Source organism: Pteronotus mesoamericanus, unplaced genomic scaffold (genome assembly GCF_021234165.1).
Source record: "Pteronotus mesoamericanus isolate MK-2021 breed Mesoamerican mustached bat unplaced genomic scaffold, CSHL_Meso_final contig_121, whole genome shotgun sequence".
NCBI lineage: Eukaryota > Metazoa > Chordata > Mammalia > Chiroptera > Mormoopidae > Pteronotus > Pteronotus mesoamericanus.
Genome location: NW_026555046.1, coordinates 4,442,383 through 4,453,946, shown reverse-complemented (window position 1 = coordinate 4,453,946; position 11,564 = coordinate 4,442,383). Strand labels below are relative to the sequence as shown.

General features: G+C 38.4%; 1 protein-coding gene across 2 annotated transcripts in view; it reads left to right on the top strand.

Moving 5' to 3' along the window:
- The window catches only part of REV1 (REV1 DNA directed polymerase), a 93,871-nt gene that overhangs the window by 25,314 nt on the left and 56,993 nt on the right, over nucleotides 1-11,564 (top strand). The gene's annotated exons all lie outside the window — the stretch shown is intronic.

Genomic DNA, 11,564 nt, shown 5'->3' with positions numbered 1-11,564 from the left:
GGGCTTCCACACAGCCAGCTTAGATTTTACCTTTTTCTGCTCTACAAAGTCAGTTACCGCTTGCTCACTCGTTGTCAGGTGTTACTGGTAAAGTTTCTCTTCATGCTCTTCAGAATTTTTTTCCTGTGAAGATAATTTTAGTGTGTTTTTTTTCACATGAATGGCATTAAATTTTTATGTCAACCTCTTACATTTTTTCTTACCCCCTTCTGAACAGGCTGTTACCTGAGACCTTAAAGAGACCTTAAAGCTAAGCTTCCCCTTGATTGTGTTTCTACTGGTGTAGCTGACTTATACAGGGGGCTATGGTTACTTGTTATTTGCCTGCATCTGAGCATTTGTAAGATTTTATTGTAGTTGCCTGTTTATTAGACAAGAGCAAGAGCTACATTTTTATATTTTCATTTCTGAGGGGGAAGGGCTCTGTCCTGCAGAGTTGCTCCGGGTTGCCACAGATGGGGAAATAAGTCGTTCCACACACTTCTTGGTCTGCCAGGGAAAGGAGGTGGTGATTCCCTTTAGTGGAGAATGCCCTGAGCCCCTGTGTCCAGTGGCTTTCATTGAAAGGGTTATCAGTGGGTACAGGTAATCTCTTTCTGTCAGTATGTTAATATTTACAGAGAATAGGTTATGTATGAGGAAGACAAAGGGCAGAACACACCGATTTACATGGTTCCCGAGAGGAGTAAACAAAAGAATGCCAAATGGTTTAGGGGCAGGGTTTATGAATAATGTAAATTTCCTTCCCAGTAGCCAGTTATCATAGCGTTGAGGGAAAAACAAAGCATGCTTCAAGAAATTTACTTTTAGGCTAGATTTCCCCCTGGGAACCGCCCAATCCAGTTTAGGGTTGCCTCTAGTATTGTTTTATGCCTGAGTCAGGCGTGCAGAGCAGAGCAGCCAAAAGATAAGGAGACTTCTTTCAGATAGAATGAGGACTCCGGCCATATCAAAGCTGAGGGGTGAAGGTCTTTTGCCTTTTCTCCGTGTCCCCCAAGTTTTTCCCTGATGGCCCCTATGTAACTGTGCCTGTCTTAGGTTACACCCACCATCGAGGGGTCTCACCCATCATTGACTAACTAGTCATCCTCTGGGGCCAAGCAGAGTGATGTGAGGGAGGAAGGGGCTGCGCCCCTACCAGGGGTACAGGTTTTGTCTCTTCAGTGGCCTATTTTCCCAGGTCCTCCTTGCTTAGCTCCAGCCTTGGGGTCCTCTTGCCTGTTGGCAAAGCTACAGCCCCTGAAACCAGGCATGATGGTCCCCAACACATTACTACTTTATTCTTGGTACCTCTACAGTGACTGAGTGTAACCACCTAGGAAATATTTGTTGACTTTTAAAATTAAGTTTTACTTCCAGTCAAGATGGTGGCATAGGCAGACATGGCTCGCCTCCTCGCATGACCACATCAAAATTACAACTAAAATACAGGGCAGCCATCACTCAGAACCGTCAGAAATCGAGTTGTTTGGAAGTCTGGCAGCTACCAATTAAAGAAACTAGACTGGTAGGAGGGGTGCAGACACAGAACGGGTTGGTCCCACATCCACATGTTGTGGATAAAAATTCAGGAGGGATATTTCAGGAACAAGGACTCCTTGGACCCACATCAAGCCCCACAGCCCAGGGTTCCAGTGCCAGGAGGATAAGTCCTCAACTTCTGGCTGCAAAAAACAGTGGGGATTGAGTCGGTAGAAGAAACTGCTAGAGCCCCAACCAGTTCTTCTTAAAGAACCCACACACCACACAGACTCACCTACTCAGACTTATTCCCTCTGAACTTTAGCACCAGGGTAGCAGCTTGAAAGGCATCAGTGGCATACAGGGAGGAATTGAAGTGTCTAGCATCAAGGTGAACAGAGACCATTGTACTTTTTCTAAACCCTCTGGTGCAATATCAGATTCCATCAGCCTGGCTAACACTGTTTGCCTGGCCTTGGAGATCCCCGGAGACTCTACCCCACCCAACTTTCAGACCCCCTCAAGCTGCTTTTTCATATGAAATGGCTGATCTTGACTCATCCTGCACAACTTCTTAAATCCTTTCAAACAAGCAACAGCTGGCCTCAGTGAGCCTGGGCCCAGCACTAGCATCAGCCAGCCTAAATTCACAGGTAGACTTCACCTGGAAATCTCCAAGCCCAGCACAAGTAGCACCCACCTGCAGATTGTTTTATAGCTCACACAGGAAGGCCCTCGGCAAAAGACAGGTGGAGGCTGACCTTGGCCTGCACTACCTGGGAAACCCCTGGCCAAGCGCACCAAGTTGACAGCTACAGACCACATCAGAGCACCACCACCCTGTCCCTGCACAGCTGATCCTCCACAGAGGATGGAAGTTGGTTGTCAGTGATTTCAGCCAGTCTTGCAGCTAACTGGCCTGGGTAAATCTTTCCCATTGATCTGCCAACAGCAGTCAAGGCTCAACTACAAGAGGAGGGTGTAGTCAGCACAAACGAAGGGCGTACCTCGAGTACCCGGCTTGGGTGATGGGGAAGGCTGTGCCACTTGACCCTACAGGACACCTACTACATGAGGCCACACTAGCAAGTCGCAGAGTCAAAGCAGCTGTACCCAATACATAGAAACAAACACAGGGAGGCTGCCAAAATGAGAAGACAAAGAAACATGGCCCAAATGAAAGAACAGATCAAAACTCCAGAAGAAGCTAAATGAAATGGAGATACAAAATCTATCAGATGCAGAGGTCAAAACACTGGTTATAAGGAGGCTCAAGGAACTCATTGGATATGTCAGCAGCATAAAAGACCAAGGCAGAAATGAAGGTTACACTAAGTGAAATAAGAAAAATTTACAGGGAAACTACAGTAGAGTGGATGGAGCCAAGAATTCAAATCAGTGATTTGGAACACAAGGAAGCAAAAAACAACCAATCAGAACAACATAAAGAAAAGAGAATCCAAAAAAAATGAGGATAGTATAAGCAGCCTCTGGGACAACTTCAAGAGGTCCAACATTCACATCATTGGGGTAGCAGAAGGAGATGACAACAAGAAATATGGAATCTCTTTGAAAGAATAATGAAAGAAATGTTACCTTTCATTATTCTAGTTTGGTGAAGGAATAGACATGCAAGTTCAGGAAGCACAGAGAGTCCCAAACAAGATGGTTGCAAAGAGACCCACTTCAAGAGATGACATAACTAAAATGCCAAAGGTTAAAGATAAGAGGGAATCTTTTTTAAAAAAGATTTTATGTATTTTTTTAGAGAGGGGGAAAGGAGGGCGAAATAAAGGGAGAAAAACATCGATGTGCAAGAAGCATTGATCAGATGCCTCTAGCATGCTCCCAGCTGGGAACCTGGCCCACAACCCAGGCGTGTACCCTGACTGGGAATCAAACCGGCAACCTTTTGTTTCATAGGCCAGCACTCAGTCCACTGAGCCACACCAGCCAGGGGAAGATAAAGAGAAAATTTTAAAATCAGCAAGAGAAAAGCAGATATTTACCTACAGGGGAATTCTGTAAGATTGTCAGCTGATTTTCTCAAAAGTTTTGAATGCTGGAAGGGATTGGCAGGAAATACTCAAAGTCATGAAAAGCAGGGATCTACAGCCAAGATTTCTCTACCCACCAAAGCTATCATTTAGAACTGAAGGGCAAATGAAGAGCTTCCCAGACAAGAAAAAACTAAAGGAGTTCATCATCACCAACCCATTATTATATGAAATGTTAAAGGGACTTATTTAAGGAAAAGAAGATCAAAACTATGAACAATGAAATGTCAATAAACACCTATGAACAGTTGAATTTGAAAAACTAGGCAAACAAGAAGAACAGAGACAGAATCATGGATATGGAGAGCGTTTTGATATTTGCCATATGGGAAGGGGGTTTGGGGAAATGGGTGAAGAGGTGAGGGGATTAAGTACAAATAGGTAATTACAGACTAGCCATGGGGATATAAAGTGCAGTATAGGAAATGGAGTAGCCAAGAACTTACACACATGACCCCCAGACATGAACAATGGGGGTCAGGGATTGCCTGAGGGAGTAGAGGGTGCTTGGTGGAGGGGGCCAACGGTGGGGGGAAGGTCAGGGCAGCTGTAATAGCATAATCAAGAAAACATAATTTTAAAAAGCAAAGTTTTAATTAACTGATTTTTCTTGTTGAATTTTATCAGGCATCATTGACAATGAATTTAGTCTAAGAATGTTATCTCAAAATGAATTGCTGGTGCAGCTTTGGGAAGGTTTACATGTAACTCTTCTACTTAGGTATTCTGGAACATTCAAGCTTCACATGCCTTCCTGAGATGCATTATAAAAGATTAGAAATGTTGACAAAAAAAATAAACATCACTTATTACATTGGCCAGTTTTGGGAGTCCCCAATTTGCAAGGGCACCCTTAGTCACATCAGAAGAAGAAAAAGAGATTGTGTGAGGGGGAAAAAAATTTAAGTATTGCAGTAATAATTATCACGTTTGAGAATCTGGAATTCTAATACTTTTGTCACTGATTTTATGTGACTGTAAGACATTTTCTCTTTGAATCCATTTTGTTTGGACCCATTATTGTCACTATCTCTTTCTTTAGGACAGAGATGATAATTTTTACTCTAGTTATTGTTTGTATTACATTATAATTCTACAAATAAAGTTCCATTATGTAGAATTCCATAAGGACATGCAAATTGTGGTAATAGAATTTATTTAGAAAAATACTCTGTTTCAGTGAATACTTTGCAGCTTTGTAGATAAACAGAATCAGCATCCTCTGTGTAATGAATTAGCTAGTGAAGAATAATGCTTTAGATGCAGTAGGACAAGTAGGGAATGCTGTTTTATTGATAATTCTTGATCATGCTCTCCTCAGACTTTAGTATTCCAAATTTTCTTGATTCTTTTAAAGTTCCCAATCCTACCATCTAAACTTCTTGATAACCCTCATTCCTTCCAGTCCAGTTAGCATTAACTTGAGCATAGATAAGATCCTCCAACTTTTTGGATACTTTGCCTCTGTCAACCCATTCTCTCCTTTTTCCCTCCCTAAAAGCATCTTTTCCCTGTTAAAGTTAAAGGTTTTGTCTTTCAACCATTTTTTTTTAATTAAAAATGTTTTTGAGATAATTTTAGAATCACATGCGGTTTTACGAAAGAACACAGAGCTCATGAACCCTTTGCTGTGTTTCTCCCAATGGAAACATCTTATAAACCATAGTACAATAGCAACCAGGAAATTAACATTGATACAGTCAAAATTGAACATTTCCACACCACAAGGATCCTTCATGCTGCCCTGTAATAGCTATACCTACTTCCTCTCCTCCTGCTTGCAGTCCCTCTACCCTGGCAACCACTAATCTGGGCTCCATTTCTATACTCTGTCGTTTCAAGAATGTTACATGAATAGAACATACAGTACATAACCTGGCTTGGGATTGGCTTTTTAAACTCAGCATAATGTTCTGGAGAGTCATCCAAATCATTGTATATATCAGTAATTTTTTCCTTTTCGTTGCTGAGTTGTCTTCCATCATTTGGATGCTCCACAGTTTGTTTACCATTCACCTGTTTAAGAACATCTGGGTTATTTCCTGGTTTTGGCTCTGAACACTCATGTACATAAGAGTGCAATTGCTGGGTCATATGGTGGTTCCATGTTTAATTTTTTTTTTTCTCTTTATTATTTATTTTTGTTCAGATACATTTGTCTCCACCTTCCTGCCACCACTTTGCCCTGCCCCCCGCACCCACCTCCCTCCCTCCCTCCTTTCCCACTTTGGCTTTGTCCATGGGTCTTCCACACATTGGTGGTTAATGGAAAATGTGGATTTTGTAACAAATAAGTAAACTCTGGGAATTAGAGGAAAACAGGTAGGTAGCAACACAGAAGAACGATAATTGCCTTGAAGAGTTAGAGTGTATCCTTTATAGAAGATGGACTTTTTTTAGCTGGGTCTTTGAAGTGTTCCTAACAAAAATGAGTTAAGACTTTCTTGTTCTAACTCTAATCTACCTTTTCACCTTCACATTTTCTTCATTTTGATCAACAGGCTCATCTGATATTTTAGGTTTGTTTTTGTACTTTCTCATTTTTGTGCTTCTCTTTGTTCTTTTGCCTCTGATGAAAAGCTCCTTCCCTCATTTCTGAAGACTGGAATTATAATCGTCCATTAAGACCCAGATTAAATTAGATTTTTGCCTTCCCTGTCTAAGCCACTCTGTAGTACTTAAATTTCATAGCATTATTGCTAGAAACTAATTTGACACCCACGTTTTGTCTTGTATTGTCAGGTCTTACTAAGGTACTTAGTTTTGGGGAATTAGAAAGCCCATTTTATTAGTAGCCCCTAGCCAAACATGCATCAGAGATAATACCTTAGGACATTAAATTTACTCTTCTTTCTGCCTTCCCTAGGTGTTTTTGTCATTCACATCTGTGCTCACATGTTGCCTACTCGAAAAGACTTTCCCTGACTACATTATCTAAAATAGGATACCTTGCCCAACAGTTGCTCTTCTTACCCCCATTCAGGTTTATTTTTTTCATAGAGTTTTATTTGTATCTGAAATGGTATTATTTATCTGACTTATGTTCTGTTTACCTAGAGAAGTAAAAGTTCTGTGGAGCACAAATGTAGCTCTTGTCATTGCTATATCCCAAGGACCTAGAACTTTGCTTGGCACTTATATTTTAAGATGTTCATAAATGTTAGTTAACTGAATGAATGAATACAGGGTTTTCATTCATTAGTCTGAATAGACACATGCATCTGAATGTTAAAATATTTTAAATAAAAATACTAACAGATATTCATTCATGCTAATTTAACTCAGTTTTCTTGAATTTATAGTTTTTAATTAAGAAATGGGCTACATTCTAGGCTTATTGAATTGTAATATTCTGGGATGTAGGCCGTGGACAGCATGTTTATATGGTCGGAAGCTCTCCTGATGAGCTAAGTGCTTCAATCTCTTGAACTGTCATTACTCTCCTCTGGAGTAGATCAGGACAGTTGATATGGAAAGAGATATTCTGGTTATTTTCTACTTTTTTCAATATGTGGATAGAAGACCAGGCCTAGTGACTGGCACTGCTGATGTTGTTGAAAGAGCAAGTGGGCAGGCAGATACTTTGGCATGATTTGCAGCATGGACAAGAGACTATATCTAGAAGTGTAACAGACTTACATTCCAAACGTTAGGAATTTGTTTGAAAACTTAATCTTATACTGATGTGTTCCTGTGCATATGAATGTGATGATTTAGGAAAAGAGTCCATTTAATGCTGATGAGTCTAATTTTTTAGAAGGGGATGCCTTCCAGGAATTATTTTTTGTGTATATGTACATGTCTCCTTCCATTTCCTGTGAGATCGATCTTGTAGGAATTTAACCTCCATCATGGGAGAAACTTACTATGTAAATTTATGACCCCCACTGTAATTTTGCAACAGTCTAATAGGTATTTGCATATGTTAGGTACCCAAAAATGTGCTCTGTAGGCCTTCAAAACTTTTATTTTGGTGTGGCTTTTAGCTGAATGTGGTAAGTCTGATGCAGTTAGGGAGGAGAGGAGTTCAGAGAGGAATCCTGGCTATTGGAGGGAAGAGGAGTGGATGGGAGTCAGGAGACAGAGAGTCTGTGCAGTAGCTGTGTGATTATGGACAAGTCACCTAATTTTTCTCTTATTTCCTCATCAGTAACCATGCCAAATTATCTTTCCTAATTTATAGGATTATGAGATTCAAATGAAATAATAGAGGCTATTGCTACTGTAGGACCAAAGGAAAGGTATAAGCAGCCATTTGGCTTAGTTCTCTCTGCTTTTATGTAGCACAACCAACATTTAATGAAATTATTTGGATATGCAGAATGAAATGGTGACAGAATGGATGTTTTCTCAATAGAGATCTATCAAGGAAAGGTTTTGTACAAGATTTTAAAATTGTTGACAGAATCTGTTTTAACCAAATGAGCAAAACTGTTTTCATCAGCTGTGCCCAGAGGTGTGGAAGTTGGTTTCATGGGGCTGTTTTGGTCCTAGATAGTGGCCTCTGCTATGCTGCAGGTTCACTTGCAGAGCTTTAGGCCTAAAGTGGGGTCCTGTGTTTGATATGTGCCTTTTACTTTTACAGTGCTTAAATGTCTGTTACTTACTGTGGTTTGTTTTAGGTAATCCTGAAAGTTCGTGACATACAGAATATTCTCATAGCATCTTCTGTGAAAATTACAGGAGTACTGTGGAATATAATTTTAAACTTGATTCAGAAGACACTTAGTATCTTAGAGTACCTTCATTGTGTAAGGAATACCCATTATTATTTTATGTAAAATGTCTACTAAGTGTTTGAGTTTTTACAGTGTCAGAACCCTTTCAGTGAAGTAGTGATGGTTCTTCAAGCCCAACACTTTCATCCTGGTTAGTACTATTTGCCACTAGGCAACCTGCTACAGAAAATTATCTGACTTACATTTTTCCCAATAGTTTATCTTAAAAAGCAGGTGGGGCTAGCTAATAAGACAATGATGAAACAGAACAATGAGGAGAGAACTAGATCTGACATCTCAAAACCTATTAGAAGGCTATAAGTAATTAAAACTTCATTTAACTTGTATAAGAATAGGCAGATGGTTTAGAGAAGCTTAAAAAAATTCTACATGTAAATTTAATATGTAAGTTAGATATCTACATATGTATCTGTTAAAAGTTAAATGAGTTAATATTTATAAAACACTTAGAACAATGTAGAACTTCAGCATCATATTAAATATATGTTATAAAGGCTTTTTCCAGAGATCAGAGGGGGAAAGGGTAGGTTTATTCAGTATAATTTTTTACAACAAATTGGATGACTGGAAAACTTACACATGAAATGACAGGAAATAAAACACTAAGATCCCAACTGAGTAAAAGTCCGATTTCATAAATAATCTATTTCAGGAAATAGACCTGGATAACAAACTTGGAAATAGGTTCAACTTCATTAATAGACGGATAAATGCATAACGAACCAAGATAGATTTCTTGCAAAGTGTATTTATTTTTAAAAATTATTACATGCTTATACCTAAAGCAGGCATGGATGGATAAAAATAACCACTCCATTGTTGGAGTGAAAGTAGTATAATGGTAGACTTGCTTTCAAAAGTGGCAGTGTATGAGGTAGGCTTTAATAGTCTTACAACCCTTGACTCATTAATTCTTGTAAGAGTCCATTCTAAGGCAGTAAACGTTACTGGCCCCCCAGTATAAGGTTTATATAAAAGATAAACTTATCACGTTGTTTTGTTTAAAAGCAAAACGTTGCATAAGAATGGAAATGTATTTATAAATTATACCATTTACAAGGTGACTGAAAACAAAAATATAAACTATGGGTAATTTGTAATAATGCAGAAGAATTTTTGCATTACTTTACATGAGAAAAGGATAAGATACAAAATGAAAAGTAGGGGATGATGCAACTTAGGAAAAATGTAGGAAAAAAATGATAGAAGCAAATATAGCCTAATGTTTTCTCTCTTTGGGCATCGAACTATGAGTGATGTATTTTTTTCTCTTTATTTTCCAAATATTTCTAGACATGTTTTCAGTAGAATAGAAAATAACCTCAAAATAATCCTGAGCTTTAATATTGTCTTGGAAAACATAAAATTACATTACAGCCTTTGATTTTTTTGTTTGTTTTTTGCTTTTAGCCTCAAGACATTGGTGTCAAAATACGCTATTGATAAGATAGGTTGCAGAAATAAAGAAAACAAATTATTTACGTAAATTTTTCCAGATATACTGTGTGGTGAACTGTATATTTTACTTTTATTTTTTCACTAAAATCTGCCTGCCTGCCCTGGGAGAAGATTATACTTCCCTACCTGTTGAAGTCAGGATTTTCCATGTTCACAAAATATGAGCAGAAATTGTATATTGTATCACTTCAGGGATCAAGCTTTAAAAGCCAGTTTGTGCTCCATCAACGTGGACCCTAGAGTGTGGCTTCATGATCATTTAAGAGCTCAGGATAGACATGCTGCATGAGTGAAAAATAAACTTTTGTTGTAAATCATTGAGATTTTTGAAGTCATATGTTCCTGTCCCGTAACCTGCCCTATCCTCTCTGAGCAGTATCTGAAATAGTGGATAAGAGAAGTATTTAAGACAAATATATTTTGTTTTAGGTTTCCTAGAGTGGTAATCTTTGGCTATATTTTAAATCAAGGGCATACTTTCTGTAAAGATCCAGAGATTTGTGGACATGCATTCTCTTATTTTAGCTACTCATCTCTGCTATTGTGGCCCCAAGGCAGCCAGAGACAGTATGTAAAAGAATGATTTGGCTGACCATTGTTTAAGATTACAGACTCATGGGTTTGGAAGGAACTTTAAGCCTTCAAGATATTCATTGTGTATGTGATACCTTCTTCGTATGGTTGATAAATAGAGAAGCCACCACTGGGTGTCTTGAAATGACTTCAGTGGTGGTATACTCTCTTGGGAGGCAAGCTAGTTCAAACAGCTCTGATAGTTTTAGTGAGCTAGCATCTGAATCTCTGTAACTTCTATCCACTGGCCCTAGTTCTTTGGATTTCCCAGCATAAACTCTATCATGTCCTCTCAGTGTGATACTCATGCTAGTTCACTTCACTTCTCTCAAAAACTGGGTTATATTCCCAATTTGAAAGTGGGCTTCGAACTCTATGGCCACATCTTTCCCCATCCCCCTAACAGCTTGGTTCATCTTTCATTTGCTTATCTTGATGTAAATACATTAATTTCAGGTTCAGCTCAATCAAATGTTTGTCAGCTGTTTCCACAGAATTTATTTTCCTAATGTATTACAATACTTATTTTGTGTTAAAAATCATTTGTGGAATCCTCACTAAATTTTAAGTGGGATACTTGAAAACATGGGTATTGAGTATATACTTGTGATTAGATAAGGTTCCTATCTCCACATATCCTAAGTAATATAATCTGTTGGATGCTTGTTTTTGCTGCTGGTTTTGAATTGGTTATCAGCTTGAGTTCAAAAATGCCTTAAAAGTTCTCACAGTCTTAAAATGACAGTATTTTTAAGTATACTAAAAATAAATAAAATATACAGATATGTTATTTACTGTTTGCTGTCAGGTTAAGTAGTTTTCACACAGACCTTAGAATATAACTTCTTTTAAATAGTTGCAACTGTTAATAGTGCTAATGTGTGTGAATCAGGATTTCCTTAGTACTGTGCTGAAATGCAAAATGGTAATAAGCATATGTTACTAATTGAACTTTTACAATATACTCTGTACCACTTCTTTTATTTGCTTGGTATTTTGGGGGTTTATTGTAAGAGTTCATTTGAAATAAGGGTTCTGCTATTTTAAAAAACTGAAAATCCTTGGTTTAAATGTCTCCATCTGTCTTCTTCGTTAGGCAAAGCAGTTTCTTAATTTGTTTCCTTTGGTGTTTCGTACATGACTGAGCATCAGTAAATGCTTATTAGCCAATATGACTTGGCTTGAGGTCTATAGAGGATTCATCCTGGTTGATTTTTACTGTGTGCTTTTCTAATGAAGTTGGTCAGGGTCTGACATATATTGAATCATAAATGGA